The sequence below is a fragment of the Nicotiana attenuata genome, chromosome 3 (genome assembly GCF_001879085.1).
Source record: "Nicotiana attenuata strain UT chromosome 3, NIATTr2, whole genome shotgun sequence".
NCBI classification, from domain to species: domain Eukaryota; kingdom Viridiplantae; phylum Streptophyta; class Magnoliopsida; order Solanales; family Solanaceae; genus Nicotiana; species Nicotiana attenuata.
The window spans coordinates 18,951,504-18,963,688 of record NC_031991.1 but is presented as its reverse complement, the minus strand read 5'-3'; the positions used below and the strand labels follow the sequence as shown (position 1 = coordinate 18,963,688).

At 37.8% G+C, this 12,185-nt stretch overlaps 1 long non-coding RNA gene across 1 annotated transcript; it reads right to left on the bottom strand.

Moving 5' to 3' along the window:
- LOC109223369 lies at nt 1,790-5,397 on the bottom strand. Its single transcript, XR_002067553.1, has 2 exons — nt 4,546-5,397; nt 1,790-2,074 (listed from the first exon to the last, which is right to left on the bottom strand). It is a non-coding gene; the product is annotated as an uncharacterized LOC109223369 (long non-coding RNA).

Genomic DNA, 12,185 nt, shown 5'->3' with positions numbered 1-12,185 from the left:
AACAAACTGGGGTGGAGCAACAAAGTATTGTGGGTTCTCAGGGGAATCGTCAAAAAACAAACGAGGCTACTCCTACATTCGAGATGTTCTTCTAGGACCTCTTCTCGACCCTGATGTCTTCAACCTTCTCATTCGTGCCACTAAAATTACCAGATTCAATTTGGACAGCCTGAGTTGCAGCTTTGACAGCTGCTTGACTATTAATTTCTCCTGTCTTAAGGCCATTCTCTACCATTTTTTCCATTTTGATTTCTTCCGAGATTGATTTGTCAACTGCGGACATCATGTTTTGAAAGTAATCAGGCTCTTGAGCCTGAAGGAAGACAGTGATTAGCTCGTGGTCATCCTTGGGTGGCTTAACTCTAGCTGCTTGTTCTCTCCATTTAATGGCATATTCCCTTACGATTTTCAGTTGGTTTCTTCTATAGATTTGACAGGGAATGACGGTCCAGGGCGACGTCAATTTTATATTGCAACTGTTTGACAATGGCCTGGGCCATGTCATCCCAGACATACCAGCAAGATGTGTCTTGACCCATAAACTATTCGGAGGCTACACGCGTAAGGCTTTCCCCAAAATAAGCCATCAGTAATTCTTCATTTCCTCCCGCACCTCTTAGTTGATTGCAATACCTTTTCAGGTGGGTTATGGGGTCTCCATGTCCATCATACTTTTGAAATTTGAGAGTCTTGAAACCAAGTGGCAAATGAACATCGGGGAACATACATAGATCCTTGAAGGCAATACTCTTCTGACCTGCCAGCCCTTGTATGTTTTTCAACTGTTGTTCTAATCTTTTCACTCTTTGGGTTATTTCTTCCGGTGCTATCTTTCGGCCAAGCTTCTCAATATTTGCAGGAAGATCAAATAGGTAAGAGTGGTACTCAATAGAGTGGCATTGTTCTTGCTGCGTACCAAATTGTGACTCATGAGTTTTCCTCTGCACTACCGTCGGTTGTGAGATGGTGAAGAAGGGCATAACTGTAGTGGTTGTCTGATTGGTTGTCAATGGCACACTTTGGGAGTGCGCAATAGAAGTTCCAGATATAGTCGTACAATTGGGATAAAGGCTGAACCTAAATGGATAGAATTGATCAGACAATAAACCGGAAAGGTAGTAGTCGAGATGGGTGTAAACTCTGGGAAAACATAAAAAAGGGGTGGTCCTTGACCATTGGCCCATGCTTGACACATTTCAGACATTTGTTGTTTCAGCCTTTGGACCCCCTCTTTCAATTCAAATTCCGACTCCACAATGTCCCTTGAGGGGTCAACAACTCCTGTATCCAAGTCTTTGCTAGCCATGACTTTCTTGCTTTTTGACCTTGTGTTGTATGGACAAATCGCAAAAGTGCCACAAACTAACCACCCTCTATTATGATGAAAGTAACAAAGAGGAGCAAAACAAAGTCTACATGTTAGCGTTAGGACATTTATCATATAGAAATATCACATTGCGTGCAATGCCCCTAGCAATGATTAATGGTTCTAGAATGACTTCGAGGGTCACAAGGCCATTTGGCATCATCCCAATTTTGTTCATTTCAATTTTCTCTTTTCTTTCTTTTCTAGTACTTCTTGGCTCGCTCATTTTCCTTCCTCTCTTTTCTTTTTAACTGTCACTCTTTTCTTTCCTCTCATTTCTCGCATCCCACAACTTTTATCTTTTTTTTTCTTTTTTCCTTTTTTTAATAATGATTCGATCGGACCCTATGTAGGTTGCCTACGTATCATGTCCCTCATGAATCAGATCAAGCGTAGTTCTGGAATAGTAATGGACAAAATAAATTTTAAAAAAAATCTTTTTGGATTTTTCATTTAATTTTTTTTGGTTTTCACATACAAAATAGCAAATACGATAACAAAAGACTCGACGAACTCAACTAGACTATGACAGGCTCTGACACCAACTAAAAGACTCGATACAACTGTACAAGACTAGAAAATAAAAGATAACATGAAAACAGACTCAAAATATAAAATCTATCCTCAAGCAATTCATAAATATAATGATCCTGACTGGATGGTCCTGGGGCATCTGCCATGCTCAAGCTCCGGTACACTGATCCATACCTGAATGAAAAAATAAGACCAAGCAGATTTAGCGACTCGAGACACTATTTGAGGCCATAACACATCCTATTGGACACATATAAGTCACAAATGAGGTTGTTTTAGCAAAAAGGCTTACGTAGCCAAAAGTCATTGAAAGTGCAAAACTCAATAAGGAAACACCTCATAAAGGCCTATATGGCCTTAGACTTCAAGGAATCATAACCTCTAAAGTTACTTTGCAAAAAATGACCCCATTTTGTAGACATGGCCTAAGTGGCCAAAAATGGCTAAGCATGCAAATTCAACAGGAATGGACCTTAAACAAAGATGACACCTTGTTGTGGACTTAGGACCTATGAGATGGGTCACTGAACCACTTCTGCGAAAATGACCCATTTTGCAAGAATGGCCGATGTGGCCAAAAGTGGCTAGCCACTCAAATTCAACAGGAATGGGCCTTAAAGTAAGGAGATTGTGGATTCTAGACTCTCCAAGCACGGTTCAACAAGCCACTTCGCAAAGTAGCCCGATTTTGCTACAAGCCCGATATGGCCAAAAGTGGCTAGACATGCAAGATTTGGCTAAGACCCTGCGAAGCCAAGAACCTCAGACTTACTAGGAACACCGGACCCTATGTGGGCTGCCTACGTATCCCGACCGGAAATACGAGAATCAGGTATGCGTAGTTCGGATAGATCGGACATGGGAAGCTTTATAAAAAAATGTAATTAATTTGGAAAAACTATATTTTTTGTCTTTTTGAAAAATGATGGAAAATGTAAAATCCTTTTGGATTTTCTTTTTCTCCTATCTTTTTAGAAAATGATTGAAAGTGCAAAATCTTTTTGGATTTTTTATTTTAATATTTTTTTGTCTTTTTCTTGAAAAAGTTGTGAAAGGAAATCATAACTGGGCCCTACTTGCTTCATTTTTATACTTCACCATCATTGATCCGCCAAATGACCTTTCTACCCTCAAAGATGCAACATGTATTACATAGGAATGATTGAATGTCTTTTGGGGCCACAAGCCCATTTTGACATAATTTGGATAGGCCTCCTATAAAGGGACATGGTGCCTAGGACCGAGCCCTGCTAAGTGTAGATGACATGATGCAAATAAGCATGACCTAAAGGCTGACCTAAGGTTGAGGTTCACTAGACAGGGCAATTCGGGGCGTCACGTGGTCGATGGCAGCTGCTCTAGCTGTCCGCCCACTCCACGCTCACACGCCACCCCCCTAAAGACATGGGTGACCCACAAAGGGCCGTGTACGCTCAAACGTACTCCGAAAGACTTGTTGCAGAAAAAAGACCCAGGGTTATGCAAATGATGACACTTTATAAAGCAGTAACACACAAAGGAAAAACTGTAAACCAATAAGCAACTAGCAAATAACAAAACGACATAAACAAAATAAAAAACAAATAAAGCAAACAAAACACATAAAAACCTCAACCGAATATCCTAAAAATCCAACAAGAGTACTAGCTCGAACCTGCAAGTCCCCAGCAGAGTCGCCAAAGCTGTCACACCCCTTTTACAACCTCACTTAAACCTCTTAAAATAAATAAAAGGAATTTGTAAAGCTCAAAAGGATTTTTAATTAAAAAGTGACAAAATTGTATTCAAAAGGAAATAACTTAGAGTCGCCACCTGACATTGGTTCTGGTGTGCCAGGTCACCGTTTTTCTTAAAAATGATTTTTCCTTTTAAAACACTTTAGACTCCAAAACTAAGCCCCCATCATAGATTAGGGTAAGGGGGTTCATTTGACAGGAGGAAAAGGTGTTAGGCATTCCCCGAATCCCGTAACTAGTACGGTTGCGTACATGATCAAGTTGTCTTTAAAGAATATTCAGATTGAGGTAAAAAAAAACAGAAAAAGAAAATAAGCGATCAAAAGAGCTCGAGGTCGTCCCTACCTAATAAAACAAAAATAAGTAAAAATAAAAATACTATTCCATGCTTCCTCAAAGTGTTCCATTGTTGGCCTTGAAATACAAATACTTCGGGGCATACCCCGGATAAAAATATAGACGAATTTCTCCTCGCATTCCCCGGATATATTCAACTAAAGGAACGACCCCTCACCTCGAAAGAAATAATAAAACCTAAGGCTTGCCTACCCAAATGTTGACGGCCTAACCATGTTCCTAGCGGACAAAATAAAGATAGAACTAAAATAAGAACAGATATAGCAATACTTAAGTGCATTTAATTATGTCTTAAACATAAACCCCATTCTTATTTTCAAGATAATGTATGTTTTAATTCCAATTTCAATAACTAAACCCAACAACTCAAAACCAATTCATTTTCCATGTTCAAAATTAAAGAAGCAGTAATTCCAAAATAGCAACTACTCTACTAGGAGTAGACTAACACGCAAACAATAATACCAATCGCAAGAACACTTCATAAAGTCATTCAATAAACGACAAATTTGGCAAAACAAAATTGGAAGAAGAAAGGGAAAAGAATTGGACCTTCTCTGTAGCAAAGCTTTCTCCGGATTTTGCTTAAGCAAGAACCTCTTCATACATCAACAACATAACCCACAGATGAACGATAAACCAAATCTTACAAATAGCACCTCGATTGCTATTCAAATATCGACCGGAAACCTTGGACGCGACAACCTCGACGGAACCTCGACGGAGATACTCAAATCAGGCCAAAATCGGAGAATCAAAAATCTTTCTAAAGAAAAGCATGTAACGGATTATCGGGAGAAAAGACCGAAGGAAAGAAAATAAATACAAAGTTGGAATCCATTAGAAATGGGAAATGGAGTAACGTCTCCAATTTCTATATGTCCGCCGCTTTTTTGTCTTCTTTTTACTTTGCTTTTTTTTTTTGTCTTTTTTTTGTATGTTTTCACGGCAGAATCTCTCTTTTGGCGTAGAAATTATGCTTATTATTTTTTTTTGTAGGGATGTCTGCCGCTGCCTCTTGATTTAGGTAATAGGCGACTATTTCTGTAGGTGTCGATCTCAGTGGGGTGTGCGGGTGGTGTGACAACGGGGGAGGCCGGCGGTCGGCCAGATGTTGCTGGTTTTAGGAGGTGGCCGCTGTTTTGTAGGTGATGGAGACGCGGCGGCGATGGAGGTTTTTAGGGGTTATGCTGCGGCTATCTTTTTGTCTCCTGTAGGAGATTAGGTTGATCTCTAGGTTTTGTTCTTATGTCTTGTGTTGATGTTGAAGAAGAGCCGATTGGAGGGGGGAGGGGTCTGTCGCTGATGGTCCTGGAAAACAGCTGGGGATGGGGTTCTTTTTAGAATGAAGTCTTAGGTTTTGTTAAAGGGTAAGGGAGGTTTGGGCTTTTTTGGTTAATGGGATAAGGTAATTTGTTTAATTGAGCTAAAAGCAAGATAAAACTTAGTCTAAAATTAATTAACCTTACTTAAGAAATAAATTATAAAAATGGAATTAAATATTAAAATAAAGCTACTTTTTTGTATTTTTAGAAGATTATACTAAAAATAGGGATGCGGACAAAAGATCAAACCACTACACAAATACTAATGAACTTAAATAAATAAAATAAAAATAAAATATCAACTAGCTAAATAAAAAAATTGTAATTTTCAATTTTGTGATAAAATGAAGTAAAAGAGCCAAAACTAGTTAAAATAATGATATTAGTCCTAAACTAAATATCTAAATGCTAAAAAGTGTAAAATCTCGGGGAGGATAAAAAATTACCTGTCTACACTTACTATGTACCTATGCAGATAATAAGTAGGAGAAACAAGGCAAGAGATATGTTAGAATAATGGTAAGGGCATCAATTGGAGAGCTATGGAGCAACTAACAGACATGGCAAGAAGTGATAACCTCGTACCCATTTCTATGAATGAAACAATAATCATTAAGTACTCTCAAGGATCATAACCAGACATCACCAATAAATATAATTGCAGCGTGCAACCCGGTCCTAATCTCAAATAACACTGTTGCGGCGTGCAACACGATCCCAATATCAATTAAACTTTGTTGTAGCATGCAACCCGATCCCAATACAATGAACATTATTGCGGTGTTCAACCCGATCCCATATATCATATCAATATCGTTGCGGCGGCAACCCAATCCCACATATAATATCATAAGTTCGTACGTAACTATTCTACAACAACCAAGCACAAGATATTTACAGCATGATGCCAAGAAAATGAACATGCGAAAGTCAACTAGGAATACAAACTCACAAAGTAAGGTGAACTACATAGCACCCAAAAGCTAGTCTCCCACATATAAAAACAAGGCTTCCACAAAGCACATATACACAACCAATTTAAAATTCACCCGATCTGGCTAAGCAAAGCAATGTAGAATGTGAAACGTGGAAACATGTACATCGAGTAAAAACAAGGATCATGTAGATGTATGTAATAAGTTAAATCATATAACAAGCGGAGGCATGTGGCAAGTAAGGGCATATAGCAAGTGAAGGAAGGTAGTAAGTGAAAGCACGTAGCAGGTCAAAACATCTAATAAGCAAATCACATATGTAACATGTACGGGCTAATAACAAGTTAAGGCATGAATTCGGAGAGGACATGTAACAGAAGTAAATCAATTAAAAGCGAAGGAGTAACAGTAACAGACAAGGTACAAGCACAGTTATATCAGTAACATGCCAAATGGGAAATAAAGAGGTAACTACATAAAGAACACAAACGAGAAACAAACGTACAAAACAGCAAACAATAATAGAAACCAAGTTGGGGAGCATGTAAGTTCTTAACGAATGACTAATTATAACAAGAATCCAACTACCATTCTTCTCCCACGGTAACAACCAACCGTCCAATCATATTTCACATCGCACGGCAATAACCATCGTGCCAACATCATATCAACTACACGAAAATATCCATCGTGCCAAACATATCCCTAAGGCCCCAATTATAATCTCTTATTATGGATAAAGAAGCTCAAGTAACATGACAAAAATAGGTATAAATATGGGTTCGTGATACCACGATCAAGTTAAGTATGCATCAAATCTAAAAAAAATAGCACATTAAATCCTTTTTAAGATGTAATATATTTTAGCATGACTTCTAACATAGGCAATTGGTTTATTACACTGAATTAAATGAATCATAGGTTAAGGGATCATCAAGTTCAACAATGCACAAAGAGGCATATAGTTTCCCCTCCCGAGCATGGAAACCCTAGCACATGCATATACACTCCTCAACTCATATATGGCTCCCCCCCTCCCCTTCATATAGCAAGTAATATCAATTAATAGGAAATATTTTCCCCAACAAAGCTAGGCAAAACACGTACCTCATTACAGATCACAATCAACAATCAACCATGGCTTTTCCTTTAGATCAAGCCTCCAGACCAATCGAATCTAGCCAAATATCTTTCAAAAAATTCAAAATAAGCTTTAGAAACTACCCACAAGTGAAAAAGGTTCAATCTTTAACTAATTGAAAAAGTCAACCCAGGCCCATGTCGTCGAAATTCGAGATTCAGACCAAATCTCGATTACCCATTCACCCTTGAGCCCGGAGATTTAATTTATTTTGAAATTCGACCTCAATTTTAGGTCTAAATCTTAATTTAGAAAATTCCTAAATTCTACCCAAAACTCTCAATTTCTACTTTGAAATTCATATATTTGATGTTGAAATTCATGGAAAAGTAGTTGAAATTGATCGAAAACTAGTTAAAGATGCTTACCAATTAATTTGGGAAGAAAACACTTTTTCAAAAATGGCTTTTATGGAGTTTAGAATTGAAAGATAGTATAAAATGATCTATGTCTCGAAATCCCCACAATTGACCTTGCTGCAAATATCGCAATTGCAAACTCCTGATCGCAAAAGCAATCAACTATTTGCAAAAGAGAAAAGTCTATGAGGCTGATGATATCGCAAAAGCAAAGAAAGCATCGCAAATGCGAACCCTGGACAGCTGCAAATCTGACAATGTGATTACCCCCAAAGCGTAATGTGTCGCAAATGTGACATATCCGTAGCAAATGTGGAACCCTTTTGTCCACAAATGCAATACACACTTTTAAAATGTGAAGTGCCCAACCCTATACTATTTTCGTAAATGCGATCCACCACTTACAAAAGCGGTGCTCGCATTTGCGAACAAAGCCTTGCAAATGCGAGATCTGCAGGTTCAGCACACCAATTGTTCATCAGCTTCACCAAAATTATGTGCAACTCCTCCGAAACTCACCCGAGCCCCTCAGGCTCCTTTCTGAACATTTACACAATTGTAGTAACATCATACAAAATCTCCCGCTACCTCAAATCATCAAAATAACATCAAACAACAAGAATCGGTCATCAAAACTCAAGGATTTCAACTTAAAACTCAATTTTGCCAACTTTTCACATAATGATCCAAAACGGCCTCGGTCACCCGTGACCCCAACCAAACATACGTAAAAGTTCAAAATCATCATATGAACATACCAGAATTGTCAAAATACCGATCCGAGATCGTTTACCACAAACGTTGGCCGTGGTCAACTCTAGTAATTTTTAAAGTGAAAATCACCTTTTTTTTAAAAAAATCACATTTAAATTTTTCGAAAATCAACATATGAAAAAAATCACAAAGGAAAGTCATAAACCATCAAATAGAGCTATGAAAAATCTTGGAACAAATAAAGGACATATAGTATTCAAAGTCACCAATCGGGTCGTTACAGATATCAAGTGTTCAACATCACGTACGAGTAAATGGAGGAAAATCAATGATATAAACTTCAAGTTGAAACAAAGTCGCACGATAAGGAAGGAAAGATGGGAAGCTTCCTACAAGCCCATTAACCACTCCAAGATAGGTATGGACGTCATCATACCGATCCGTAAGACTCTACCAGATACTTGCTCATGACTCGTAGAACCTATGAACCTAGTGCTCTAATACCAACTTATCACGACCCAAAATCCACCTAGTCGTGATGGCACCTAAGTCCTGTGCTAGGTAAGCCTAACACAGATTAAAATAACTCAAGTGAAAAGTCAACAACAACAAGAATGAAAATAACTGAATTCTATATAACTTGCCAAGTACTGGAAGCACAAGTCATTAGCTACTATGATTTAGATATACAAAGACGATATGAAGAACAAATACGATATTTGTTTGAAATTTACATAAATAGAATCTAAGTCCTCATATACCATGAACAAAATGTAGCTTAAATCGGAAACACTGAAACCCCTTCAATGCAAGGCTTCGTCTTCCATAGCTACGCAGCTCAAAGATCTGCACCCAAGGTATAGAAGTGTAGTATGAGTATAGCCGACCCCATGTACTTAGTAAGTATCTTCACTAACCTCGGTGAAGTAGTGACGAGATTCAAGTGAAAGAATTCTCACTTACTATGTACCTTTTTAGATGATAAGCAGGAAAAACAAGGCAAGTGATATGTCAAATAATAGGGAGAGCATCAACTAGAGAGCTATGGAGTAATAAACAGATATGGCAACAAGACGTAACATCATAACCATTTCATACGAAGGAAACAATAATCATGGCAGAAAGGGGGGCCGTTTTCTCGAGTGATAGTTCTTTTTTGTTGTTAGTCTGACTGTCCTCATTCTTTGTAGGTGTGCGAGTAAGAGGGTAGTCAGCGAAATTATATGAATTGAATGGGACTTAAGCTTCAATACGCGCAAGGATCATAACCAAACATCACTCTCAAACACTGTCGCAACGTGCAACGCAATTCCAATATCAATAAATAATATTGCGGCGTGCAACCCGATTCTAATATCAATAAATACTATTGTAGCATTGATAAGTTGGTATTTTACCAATTATCATGTCTTTAAGCCTATATTTTTGCTATGTTTGAGTGATAAAATCACGTGTTTAATGCCAGTTACTTCTATTACATGTTCTATGTGATTTAGAAGTGATGTTGAAGAAACCAAGTGAAACGAGCCAAAAAGAAGCTAAAAAGAGGAAAATCTGGGAAATGCCCTTAGTTGTCGCAATTGCGACAAAATGCTGGGAATTGCGAAGCAAGCAGTGATGGGAATTGCGAGAGGTTTCTTGCAATTGCGAAGAAAGGCCATTCAGGCAGTCTTCGCAAATGCGAAAGTCAACTAGGCAGTCAACCTTCGCAAATGCGAAGTACTGATCGCAAATGCAAAGATGCACAGTGCAGTCATAGTTCGCAATTGTGAACCTTTGTTCGCAAATGCGAAAATCGTGCTTCAGTTCTGGGCAATTCTGGAATTTCAAATTTTTTTGCCCCAAACCATTTAATACCCAACATAGCTCATTTGTAAAATATCTTTTGTCTTATTTTCAGTCTTAGGGCTAGAGAGAACAAGGTTGGAAGCTAGGGTTTATTGCACTTACATTTGAGTTTTGAAGATTTGAAGATTGTGGTTAAGAATTTCTTACTCATTGTACTCATTTCTTCATTTTCTTGCTTTGCATTGGTTATTTAAGTGTGTAGTATTGTATCCAACACTTGAATCTTGTTTATGGAAATAAACATATTTAAAGTGTGGATTAAATACCTTGTTGTGCTTATGTATTGAATGATTTTTATTCTTTTATGAAGTGAGTTATTGTTACTTTAATTATTCTTGTTCTTTAATGTTTCCAAAGGTATTAGCTAACCCTAGAACTCGCCCATTAACTCCGAATTAATTTTTGAAAATATTATTTGGGGTTGGGAAAGATTAAATAACAAGAACTTGAGGCTTTAACCCTCATTTTATAGATTCTACCTAGGGATAGGATTGAACTACTTGTAGCCATATCTGGGTGTGCTTAATCTCTTAATTATTTTAGGGATAATTCAATTAGGATGTCTTGTTAGTCTTGGGAGAAGCTAATATAGAATTATTACCCGTTGCTAATTAACATAAACTCGCTTATATTTTGTAAAATCGTGAAATACATTTGATCGTCACTTGAGTGTAATTCCCGATGCATCCATACTTGTAGCTATTGATCATTTTACTTGCTTTCTAGGTTAGTTTACATTTTCACATTTAGGTATAAATATTTTCTCAAAACAATTATAAGTGTTTGGCATTGCATAACAAGTGATAATTCTCTAACATTCCTAATCGCTTACTTATTGTTCTCTATGGGATTCAACCCCGACTCATAGTTGGGTAAATTTATAATGCATGTGACCGTTTCCATTTACCTTTTAGTACGTCATCAAAATTGGCGCTGTTGCCGGGGAACAATTTGGCGTAATTTAGGTCGTTTGAGAAATAACCGTAAGTGCTTTGGTCCAAACTTGTGAATATTTGTGTAATTATTTTTCTTACCTTGGTCTATTTTCTTGTTTGTTTCTCGTTTATTTTCTTACTTTTGAAAAATGGCATCATATAATGAAAATTGGTCGGATGGTAGTTTTTCATACTTTGATGACCCTTGTCCTTTTTGGGAAGGACCACACTCGTGGCAAACTTGTTTAAATTCTCCCGGGGGTGGATTGTGCGCGCAATCTCAAACCCATGAGTGGAGTATTTGTGATAAGTGTGGTCGCCAAAATGGTCATTGGGAGCATTGTGCTTATTTTTCCTTCCCTTCCCCAAGCCCCTACTATGATGATTCTACTTTTTGTAATGAAAATGATAGGGCTATGGAAGTGGAAGAAGTTGAGCATGGTTAAAATGGAGAGTTCAAGCTCATATTAGAATGCCTACTTGAAGGAGGAAACAAAGAGCAAAGTGCCTTGGAGGAGCTTTTGGAAAATAGTCTCCAAAATGACTTGGCACTTGAAAAGTTGCACTCAAAAATGGGAGAAATGCTTGAAGCTTTAGAGGTCCAAAAAACCTCGGAAGTTAATGATAGCCAAGAATTTTCCTTAGATGTAGAAGCCGAAAATCCTTCCTTGGCACTTGATCAAAACCAAGAAGAACTCTCAAATGCTCAAAGAGAAGATGATGCTCATGTTGGAGACCATTCTTGAAAATGGGGAGAAGCAAAACTTTGCACTCGAGGACTTGAAACAAGGCTTTGCACACAATGATGAACATATCCGCACTGTGGAAGATCAAATGAAAATATTGGTTGAGGCACACTATGCCTACCAACTTGAGAGTGTGGAAGGAAGTCAAAAAGAGTCCGATTTCGAGGAAGAAAGTGAGGTCTACTTTGA